Source organism: Dendrobates tinctorius, unplaced genomic scaffold (assembly GCF_039654945.1).
Source record: "Dendrobates tinctorius isolate UK_male_01 unplaced genomic scaffold, ASM3965494v1 ptg000040l, whole genome shotgun sequence".
Classification (NCBI taxonomy): domain Eukaryota; kingdom Metazoa; phylum Chordata; class Amphibia; order Anura; family Dendrobatidae; genus Dendrobates; species Dendrobates tinctorius.
In genome coordinates this window covers 9235367-9247396 of record NW_027361708.1, presented here as the reverse complement: position 1 = coordinate 9247396, position 12030 = coordinate 9235367, and the positions used below count along the sequence as shown (strand labels likewise).

The 12030-nt window shown below is 43.2% G+C and overlaps 1 long non-coding RNA gene across 1 annotated transcript; it reads left to right on the top strand.

The window, feature by feature from the left end:
• The first annotated feature begins 3989 nt into the window (after positions 1-3989).
• On the top strand, positions 3990-11737 carry LOC141088665 (uncharacterized). Its single transcript, XR_012232015.1, has 2 exons — positions 3990-5549; positions 9325-11737. It is a non-coding gene; the product is annotated as an uncharacterized lncRNA (long non-coding RNA).
• Positions 11738-12030: the final 293 nt, after the last annotated feature.

The window sequence follows — 12030 nt, the reverse complement described above, 5'->3', positions numbered from 1 at the left end:
GGAAAATCCACATCCCTACAGTCATGCACAAACACTGTACCTGACCTTGGAACACCAACATTTTCTCTTGCCCACTGAGAAGCATCCTCCTGCCCAAAATAATCATCCTCCTCATTCTCCTCCTTCTCCTCTTCCTCTTCTTCCTCCACTTCTTCCAGGACAGTTCCCTGACCAGACAATGGCTGACTGTCATCAAGGCTTCCCTCCTCCTCCTCCTCTGCTGCAGACGCCTGATCCTGAATGTGCGTCAAAGTTTGCATGAGCAGACGCATAAGTGGGATGCTCATGCTTATGATGGCGTCGTCTGCACTTACCAGCCATGTGCTTCCTCAAAACACTGAAGGACTTTACAGATGTCTTTCAGCTTTGACCACTGCATATCCGTCAATTCCATGTCTTCCCTCAAACTGCCTGCCCGTATATCCTCCCACAAATGCATTTACAGCCTGCCTCTGTTCGCACAGCCTCTCAACCATGTGCAGGGTCAAGTTCCACCTTGTTGCAACGTCTATGATTAGGCGATGCTTGTGGAGGTGGAGCAATCGCTGCAGCTTCTGCTTATGACTGGAGTGTACGGCCGAGCGACAGATGTTCGAGCACAGTCTTCGCACCTTATGGAGCAGGGATGTTAACTCCAGATAATTATTAAGGAAACACTGCACCACCAGGTTCAAAGTGTGAGCCAGGCAAGGTATGTGTGTGAGTTTTGCACGGGCTATGGCTGCCACAAAATCATGACTGTTATCACTGACTACCTTGCCTGCCTCAAGATGTAGACTGCCCAGCCATTACTCTGTTTGTCGCTGCAAGTAGTCGGACAGTACCTATGCGGTGTGTCTATTGCCTCCCAAAGACATCATCTTTAACACAGCCTGCTGACGCTTACCACTAGCTGTTCCATAGTGGGACACCTCTTGTTCAACACTGCCAGCTGCGGATGGAGTGCTTATGAGACTGCGCTCTGTGGACGAGCTTTCACTGATAGAGGAGGAGGATCATACGCCTACAGCCAACTGTTTCCTATACCGTGGGCTAGGCAGCACTGTTCCAGCACCGCTGTCCCCAGTGGAGCCTGCATCCACCCCATTAACCCAGTGCGCAGTGATGGACACGTAACGGCCCTGGCCAAGCCTACTGGTCCATGCATCTGTTGTAAGGTGCACCTTTCCACTCATTGACTGTTTTAGTGCATGGACAATGCGGTCTTTCACATGCCGGTGGAGGGCTGGGATGACTTTTTGAGAAAAGAAGTGCCGACTGGGTAGGTAAGAGCATGGGACAGCGTAGGCCATGAGGTTGCAGAAAGCTTCGCTTTCAACCAAATGGTAGGGCATCATCTCTAATGAGATTAGTTTGGCAATGTAGGCGTTCAAGTAAAGTGTACGCGGATGAGGGGATGAGTACTTTCTTGTCCTACTCAGTGTCTGGTAGGGTGAGATGGACTGGAGAGCTGCATATTGGGGAAGTAGCGGTGGACCAAACGGAGTGAGAGGGGGTTGGTGATGGTATTGGTGGTGATGGCCTAGATTCAGTGTTGTGTTGCAAAACCATTGTGATTCCCTGAGTGCTTTGGCCTTGCGACGACACCTCCACATTTAGTGCTGGTGGTGTGCTTAAAAGTGGAGGTGGTCTTACAGTGGAGGAAGCGATGGAGCATTGCTGGCTACCCTGAGTTGGAGCAAGTGCACACGTGCTACCTGAGATTTTGTTGTCCATCCATGCTTGCATGTGTATGTTGATTAAATGTCTAAGCATGCAACTGGTATTCAAATTTCTGAGTTGTATACCTTGGCTAAAGGTCCTTCCGCACTTCTTACAGGTAACCTTTGCCTCATCAGTATGGTTTTGGACAAAGAAGTGCCACACTGCACTATTCCTACTATGGTATGCATTTTCTGGCCGTTCACGCTGTGCTAAATTGACCGTCTGGCCAAGCTGTCCTGCAACTCTTTTTTTAGTTTTTGGTCCACGTTTTTGGACAGCTACGGGCCTGGTAGATAACCGCTACTGCGAAGTCAATGCCTGATGCTGATCCTTCTCCTTATCTGAACCATTGCCAGCGCCACCCTCCTCCCCCAATGGATGCCAATTCAGGTCAAGAACTGGGTCATCCATCACCTCCTCTTCAAAGTCATCTGCACCTTCCTCTTTACCTTCCTCTGTATCACCATGTAATGTGGTATAGTATGCAGTAAGGGGCACCTGAGTTTCATCAGGGTCAGATTCTGGCTCAATAGACTGCAAGGGCAATGTAGTGCTCTGGGTCGATGTACCAGCAGAATCATCTAGCAGTTGCTGTGCATCAGTGCACTCCATGTCAGATTCATCTTGGACTGGGGAGTTCTGGATTTGACTGGATAACCCAGGCCTGGTATGTGAAAAGAGCTCCATAGAGCAATCTGAAGTGTGGGCTGCCGCATCCTTAACTTTTGTTGGGGGTAAAGGACACAAGGAAAGGTGTTTTTCCTGACCAGAACCCTGCAATGACGACACTGTGCTTGCAGGTTTCGAACGTTCAGAAGAAGAGGCAATAACTGGTGGCTGTTTCGACAATGTACGCCAAAACCTGTTCCAGCTTTAAAAGCGATTTTCCTACTCAAAGAAAAGGCAAACTTACAGGCCTTCTTGGGCAAGAGGATGACGCAGGCTCAACACCTCCTACCTTACCTGCTATTGTGCTTTTGCCAGAACCAGCCGATGCACCACCATCAGTACCAGTTGCGCCCCCCTGCCCACGTCCGCAGACTCTTCCACCATACTTCCTCATGTTTGGGAAAATGTACGAAAAATACCAGCAGAGAGATTGTACTGTATGAGGAGCGTCCAGCTGTGTAAGGTGTATTAAAAAAAATTAAATCTACGTATATATTTTATTAGTCACATACGCTCTTATAGTATGTATTGGACCGTAATCCAACAAGCAGATATACGTAACTGTATTAGAAGTGTACAGCTGTATACGCTTTTTGGGTAACTAACAATCTCCGTATATGTATTTACGGAGTGTCACACACACACGCTGACTCTGTATAGATGTGACTGTAATGCGAACGGCAGGTAAACAATACTGTTTGAAAATCAGACAGCTCTATACGGTGTGTGTATTGAAAATTGTCAATCTCCGTCTGTTTGCATAGGGACTGACACACGCTGTATCTGTCGAGTTTTGCCATAATCAAACAGCAGATATACAAAACTTTTTGAAAAGCAGACAGCACTCTAAGATGTAGGTCTGGAAAAACGGAAAAGCTCCTCGGCTTTTTTTCCAGAGTCACACCCAGATAGCTTCTATTTGTCCGTGATACAAGGTGGTACACGGTAGTGTCTAAGGAGCGTACACCGCAATAAGGTGTCTGTATGGAAAATTGTCAATCTCCGTCTATTTGTATAGGGAGTGACACACGCTGTCTCTGTCTAGTTTTGACCGTTTTCGAACAGCAGATGTACGAAACTGTTTGAAAAGCGAACAGCACTCTAAGGTGTAGGTCTGGAAAAATGGACAAACTCCTCGGCTTTTTCTTCCAGAGTCACACACAGATAGCTTCTACTTGTCCTTGATACCAGCCGCCGGTACACGGTAGTGTGTGTGGAGCGTACACCGCTATACGGTGTGTGAAAAAATGAAAGCTCAGTAACTCACCAGGACAAAATAATAAAAGTTGGGGTGCTTTGAAAAAAGCAGTTTGAACAGCAGTGTGCACACAGCAATGCAGGTAGTCTTAAAGGGCAGCCTAATCACCACCAGCGCTGCTGCACAAAAGCAAAAATCCTCCCCTTTTACTGCACACTAACTGTACAGTGAAAAGCGCTATCAGCAGAAGCAGTTTTTTTCTTCTTCCCTGCCTAACGCTCTCCCTTATTCAGAATCATCAGCAGCAACCTCTTCCAATGCTAAGATCGACAGAAGTAAGATGGCGGTCAGCGGTCACAGCCTTTTATACCCACTGAGATGCCACACAAAGCCAGCCAATCACTTTTATGCCTGTCAAAGAAATGGTTAATCCTAGTTTTCTAAACTCACTGAAAAAAAACAACTTATTACCCATGACATCATTTTAATTGTTATCATCTGTCTACGTGATAGGATAATTCTGCCAGTGGTCAGTTCCAAATCTCTCTCATCATAAATGTCTAAATATGTTGATGCCAAATCCAGTTTCTGGCCAAAACACACTAGCAGGATGGAGTTCCACGAATTGTTAGATTAATAAAAGGGAAATGCCAAAAACTCCTGTCACCTCCAATTAAATATATCTTCTAACACATAATATACTTTGACATTTCTGTTATATAACTATTGTTTTTGCCAAGTTATCCACCATTTTGAATTGTTACACAACATTACGGAAGTATCCATATTTGTTCATTTCCTCTTTCTGGTTTACTATAAAAGATCTACCCTGACCCTCCCAATAAAGGAGATTAACTTGAAAGACAAGCAACCTGTGTCTCTCTTTTAATTCCTCCACTCCTAGGATCCTAGGTAAGAGAAGCTCTAAGTGAGCTTTACCCGAGGTTGGTGACTAGAAAAGAAATCCCGACGCTGACAACTTGGAGGCCCACAGCGGGATTGCATTCCCCTTTAACTATCGATTTGGACTGAAAAAGATTGCCTTGCTTTTGTCGGAGGGAGAGAAGAAAGAGGACCCGGGTAAGTGAACATTTTTGCTCGCATCCTTTCTTGTCTCCCTCAGACAAGGTAGGTAGGTCAGTCTGTCTGGATCTTTGAATGGGAATCCCCTCGGGTAACAAAATTTAAAAGAGTTAGATTTATTTTATTTTTGTCTCTTTGCTTTAATCTATTTTGCTTGTGTGTTTTTGTCTGTTGTTGCATATTTGCACTTGTTCATCTGTCTAAAAATACTAACCATCTTAACATTCTAATATTGTGTGCTTAATTGTTGTTGCAAAGCAAAGACCGGGCAATAGACCAAAAGTGCTGTTAACAATTGTTTTGTTTCAGGATGAAGTGCGATGATTTTCCATTTGTTTTGTCTGTATCTGTAATAAAGGTTCCTGTCTTTCTGTTTGTAATGATATCAGTGTTTGTTAATATTGAAAATATTGCAATCAAATTGTCTTGATCCTGCTTTGCTATACTTGGTTTATGTTTGTTCTAACTTTTATTCTTCTATTGTTTGTTGATGCCTTGTCAAATGTTAATTGATAAGTAGTACTGATAATGCTGTCCTGATATGTTGCTATATCTGTGTTGTGGAGCACTAAGCTGCGCTGTTGAGAGATGGAAGCGATTTAGCAGAGAACATGATAAATGGATTAAGAAACATGGTTATGAGGAGCAAGTGGCCCCATGGATGAGAACAGCTGAGCAGCATGATCCATATTTTAATACTGATGATGAAAGGGAGTTCACCCAGAATAGGAGAGGGAGAAATCAAATAACGCAGGGACGAGCAGCAGCCCCTCCTTTACAGTGACAGTCTGTGTCCGCAGCTCCCTCCGCCCCTTTGAGTAAGAGTACCGAAATCTCTCTTAGTGGCTCAAATGTTACCAGTAGTTGCAGTCCTACAAGGGACAGAATCCAGTTGGTAAGTAGTAAAAGGATAAGAATTGGTTGATCAGTTGGTGTGAATCTGAAAACCCCACGTTATTGGAAGTCTGAGGAAAAGATTACTGGAGGAGTTGGCTGGTGGGCAGGCATAACGTGGCTCGGACCTGTGAGAATATATATATTGACTATAAGTATTCATTTTAGAGTGCCTCGAGATACCCCGGTCAATTATGAGATAGCAGAGATATTGTAAAGATTTGGAAGTGCAGGAGCCAGTTATTGCCTGGTGGCTTTGAGACACTTTGAGATGAATACTAGTCTGTGAAGTGTACGTGTTACATGTCGTGTGAAAATTGTTTGTGTTCGGTTACTATTATTCGAAAAACAGTGAGAAGATTAAGGTCTGATTGGTTTCTGGAAAGAATACATTTGACGCCAGTTGTTCCCCATCAGTACAGGAGAGCAAATAAGTTGTATAGAGTATTCTCTTGTTATGTAAAAAGTTGGTCATACATCTTAGAGACTAGATGGTACATGCCAAGGTGGCAAGATATAGTTTCACATGATTATTATTTTGATTTCTTTAAAACAGATTCAGGAATAGATTTGGCATGCTCAGAGTCTAGCGAGAATTCAGGTTCTGATTCTGCTGTATGAGGAGTATATAGCGCTTGTGTTTGGAACTGTGTTGCTGACAGTAATCTGTCTAATTGTTTGGGAGAGTATGTATCAGCATTAGGACAGGACAGAGAGCTGCGGTTTAGGTTATTGCTTTGATAGTGGGATTGCTGGCTATTGTAGGTAGACCAGTGGGATCCCACTAATACATAACAGGGCTGAAGATAGGGGTCGCTACCTTTGACAGCTGTTATGGGTGCTAGGCACACTAGGTACATAACGGGGCTGAAGACAGGGGTCGCTACCTTTGACAGCTGTTATGGGTGCTGGGCACACCAGGTCAAGACAGACTACGGATCCGAGATATAAGATAAAGGACCTGCAGGATTATGAAGCAGTTAACGATACCGCTGACAATTCTTGAAAAGGCAGAAGTGCCAAGGAATGGATTTTTGGATGCTGAGAGATACGAGTGTTTAAGTAAGGAGCATGCTGTATGGATTGGAAAATATGATTATGGTGTGCAAGTTGCAGCATGGATCAGAACCTCTGAATGATATGGTCTGTTTTATTACTAAGAAGTTATGATGAATGATGAAGTTAATACTAAGTGTGATGATGTTAGAAAGAGAGAATGTATGTTAGGCAATGTGCAGCGTCTCCACACACAGGCTGCTCCCCCTTCCCAAGATCAGTCTGTTTCCACAGCTCCCTCCGCCCCTGTAGTAGCGGAGGGGATGAGACCATCCCCCCTTAAGCAGCCCAGAGAGCGAAGTTATGTGCTGACAGGAGATTTCTGCAGCCTTAACATCTGTATAATTCTATACACCCCATCTCTGGTAGACCCTGGTGATATACCAACAGCCAGGGGTCCCATAGGTGCCAAACACGGGGGGAGGACTGATCCTCATGTCTCCGAAGATGCAAACTAGCTGACTTGTATATGATGCTTCTCCTCTATACTTATTACCCTTGGGTTGCCACAGGGGTTCACAGACAGTTTCTCCACTCCGGTAAGGAACAGCCCCAAGCAGTTCCTACGGAGGGGAGAAAATGAGGAAACATTTTACATTACACTTGCAGAGAACCCCAGAGAAGCTAGATTTGTAAAAATATGTTACTGATAGGATTGAAGGAAGATCTGAGAACAGAAGTGATGAGAGTACGGTCAGAATGTATATACAATCCCTTCCCATGTTTAGGGGATAGAGGACCAGATTAACAATAGGAAAGTAAAGAAACAGCAGAAGGCAATTCCTGTTATGGTGAATATAACTCCGGATGCATTTAATAATGCAATAGTGAATGCTGTGAAAACTGTGGTTCAGGTGGCAGGTATAGGTATACATCACAGGGTAACAGTAGAGAGAGAAGAAAAGAAAAGATGGGATAACAAATCCAGAGAAGTGTAAACAAGAATAATGGTTTCCCCACGGGATGGTCCAATCATTATGACATAATTAAAATGTCCTCCTGGGAAACAAATGAAATATTTAATTGATACGGGGTGAGCCGTACTATAATATATAAGTAAAAAAAGCCATAAGCCAAGCAATGGAGCTCACTTCCATCTGCCACTGAGTATATTCCTGGGGCTGACCAGCTTCTGTAGAAAAGTCATACCAGCTGACCCCGGAAGCAAAAGAGGGGTTCAAGGACCTGAAGGAAACCATTCTCTCAGCCTCGGCTCTAGGAATCCCAAATTATGACCTCCACTTCCATTTGCACTGTCATGAATGGGGGGACATGCTAAGGGTATACTGTATTTTTAACATGGCTACTTGCCAATGTGCAAGAGACACCAATCCACCAATCCCTAATGTAGATCAAGAATTTTATGTAGATATGTCATAGGTTTACCAAAATGAAGTACCTTATACAGGTTATTTATTCAATAGTTGATCAATATAAGGTAGTACAAAGTAAAGCTTTGCCTTCTAGGATGTCTACTCGAGAAGCTAAAAAGAAAGCACTCGCTGAGGTGTGTGTAATCGCTGAACATTTGACAGAAAATACTTTTACAGATAGCCGCTATGCATTTGGCATCTGCCATGATTATGGTCCCATATGGAAGAGCAGAAAGTTTGTTGGTTCCTCTGGTAAGCCCATTAAAAATGCAGAATTGGTGGCCCAGCTTCTCAGAGCATTGGAGCTGCCTAAAGAAAGTTGCTATAGTGAAAGTGCAAGCTCACACTAAGGAGCGCACTAAGGAGGCTGAAGGTAATAACCGAGCTGATATTGCAGCCAAGGCTGCTGCTTTATTCCCTCTTCCCGCAGGAACATACACTGTATAGGTGTCGGGGGAGGTGGATCTTCAATTACTCCAGAGCCTGCAAGAACAGGCCTCTGCACCAGAAAAGGAAGAATGGCAAAGGCACACAGGTGCGAAGGAAGAAGATGGATTGTGGAGAGCGGATGGTAGGTATTGCTTGCCTAGGGTGCTGTTCCCTATGGTATGCTCCCTCTCCCACGGATTAACACGCCAATCCAAGGATGGAATGGTAAGCCAGGTAAAAGCAAGTTGGGTCGCACCAGGGTTCCATTATGCTGCTGCAAAATTCGTACAGGGATGTGTAATCTGCGCATGCCATAATGTGGGAAAAACGGTGAAGGTGCCACCAAAGTGCACCCCCAGGCCATTGTACCCTTTTCAGCGACTGCAGATTGATTTCATTCAGCTTCCAAGGGTAGGCAACTATGAATGTACGCTGGTATGTGTAGATCTTTTCTCCAATTGCAAATGCACGCACTGTAGTTAAAAAGCTATTTTCAGAAGTTGTTTGCAGATTTGGAATGCCAGAGGTAATTGAAAGTGAACGAGGTAGTCACTTTACTTCACAGGTGTGCCAGGGGATCACCCGAGCCTTAGGAATGGAGCAATCATTTCCCACTCCCTATCATCCGCAGAGCAGTGGCAGGGTGGAAAGGTTAAATGGTACACTGAAATTGAAAATTCAGAAAGCAATGGCAGAAACAGGTAAACCATGGACTGAGTGTCTTCCCATTGCATTGTACACTGTTAGGGTAACTCCCAACCGAAAGACAAGTTTAAGTCCATATGATGTATTGTTTGGGAGCCCTCCCAAGACAGGATTGTACTTTCCCCAGCAGATGCAGGCCTCTCATTCAAATATGACGGCCTATGTGGGCGTATTACAACAGGTGTTGCAGCAAATTCATACGCGTGTTTTCAGTTCCCTTCCAGAACCGTCCTCCTTATCAGGCTCGCATGACCTTAAGCCTGGAGATTGGGTGGTAGCGCAAAAGCACCTGAGGAAAAGTCTAGATCCTCACTTTGAAGGACCCTACCAAGTCCAGCTGATCATGCCCACATCTGTTAAGCTGGAAGGAAAGTCTGCCTGGATTCACACGTCTTACTGCAAGAAATTCTACAAGAATTAAAAGAATGGAATTTTGGAAATGCTATCTATTCTTGCTTTTCACTGTGATTATTCAATGTTAAAAAAAAAAAAAAATTGATGCCTTCAAACCATGGGATAGTGATGTGTCAAAACGGTGGGCTAATAAATTTATCCAGTACCATAACTATATTGCACAGGTCAGAAATCTATCCAATTGCTGGATTTGTTCACATGCCCCAATTGCTGCAAAAACTATGCAATATTTTGTAACTCCATTGACAGAGAGAGAGGCAGTTCATGTAGATGAAGAAACTAGAGAAGGTCAGTATGGAGATGGAGCTGCTGAGATGAGTATAAATACTGAACCAGAATGTCAGACATTATGATATTATAGGGCAGTCACTACAGATTTAGACGACTCTTGGTGTCTTTACACTGACACTACCCGGTTGGTTCCAATAGCAATAGCTTTCCTTAATGAATTTAAGTTTATAAACATAGTATGTGGGAGTAATGCATATAGGAGGATTCCTAAAGGAGCTGAAGGTGCATGTGCACTGGCTAGATTAGAGCCAGTCACCTGGGTATGGAATGAGAATGATTTCCCTTATAAAAATGTCCCTGATCACATGATAGCAAAGCGTAGTGCACCCTCTCCATAGCCACCCAAGCATTTAATGCACACTCCATGGTATCTTAAAACTGGGATGGTTCTCACTGGTCCTTTGGGAATTATGTTCGGAACTCTAAGAAATGCTCAGATGATAGAAGAATTGGGTGATATCTTTGATAATGTAACTGAGTATTTATGTGACGCCATCAATATAGAATCTGCTTATATGAGACAGTTCATTGTTATAACTAACCAACACTCTATGGTGCTTGACTATCTTACAGCATCTCAAGGGGGATTCTGTCAGGTAGTTGGACCTGCCTGCTCTCACTATATCGATCCATCTGGACTGATGAGAGTCACTCATGACATAGAACAAGCTAGGCTGATAAAGGAAGGAATACGGAAGGTTAATTCCCTGGAGGACCTGCCCCTCCCTGAATGGCTCGCATGGTTAAATCCTTTGAATTTGTTTAAAGGAATAGGCGGATGGATATCAGGAATAATTCATTTTCTAATTCAAGCAGTTTTTGTGATATTGGTTATTGCAGTAATGATAAGAATGTTTGTTTTACTCATAAAGAAAATTCTTGGCTCTAATTGTAAATATTTTCCAGGTAAACATAAAGCTAGAATCAATACTGACTCTGATATAAAGCAAATTCAAGTGATGACTACCTTCATAACCACTGTTCAGCGTGAATGTATATTCTGCAACAAGCAAACTTCAGTAAACCTGGCTGATTGTATGCATTGTGGAAAACCCCGCTGGTTTGAGCAAAGACAAAGGCTCTACAAAGAACTACCATGATGAAGATTACATACACTATGGACTTTAAATGATTAACATTTACTAATGAATAAAGATATAAAAATATATGTTATAATGTATTACAGTAATTATGAATTTACTTATTAACATGTTACACACAAAACAGACATAAACTCCCCTCAATAAAATCTGTATTCCTCTGAGATAGGGCAATAAGTAAAAGAGAAATAGGGAAAGGAGGTCTGATTCACAGGTATAATCTGAATGGATACACAGAAGGACTGGTATCCCATGATATACATAGGACAAGCCGTGTATTTTGTGAAGTAGGGTTATCTTGCAGGCCTCGGATAAAGGCAAGGTGAGATAGAGGTAAAGGTAGACAGATAATAAAAAGAGGGGAGTTGTCAAAGAAATGGTTAATCCTAGTTTTCTAAACTCACTGAAAAAAAACAACTTATTACCCATGACATCATTTTAATTGTTATCATCTGTCTACGTGATAGGATAATTCTGCCAGTGGTCAGTTCCAAATCTCTCTCATCATAAATGTCTAAATATGTTGATGCCAAATCCAGTTTCTGGCCAAAACACACTAGCAGGATGGAGTTCCACGAATTGTTAGATTAATAAAAGGGAAATGCCAAAAACTCCTGTCACCTCCAATTAAATATATCTTCTAACACATAATATACTTTGACATTTCTGTTATATAACTATTGTTTTTGCCAAGTTATCCACCATTTTGAATTGTTACACAACATTACGGAAGTATCCATATTTGTTCATTTCCTCTTTCTGGTTTACTATAAAAGATCTACCCTGACCCTCCCAATAAAGGAGATTAACTTGAAAGACAAGCAACCTGTGTCTCTCTTTTAATTCCTCCACTCCTAGGATCCTAGGTAAGAGAAGCTCTAAGTGAGCTTTACCCGAGGTTGGTGACTAGAAAAGAAATCCCGACGCTGACATGCCCTTCTCTAAGATGGTGGTTGCCGCTGCACATGTCATCGCATTGCCCACAGTGTGCGTCCTCCATCATTGGCTGAGAAACGGCGCTGGAAGCATTATTTGAAATGCGACTTTGGCGCTCTGATCGGCGTCCTCATGGCCGACCTCACACTATGATCGGGTTTCGATCGGCAAAACCCGA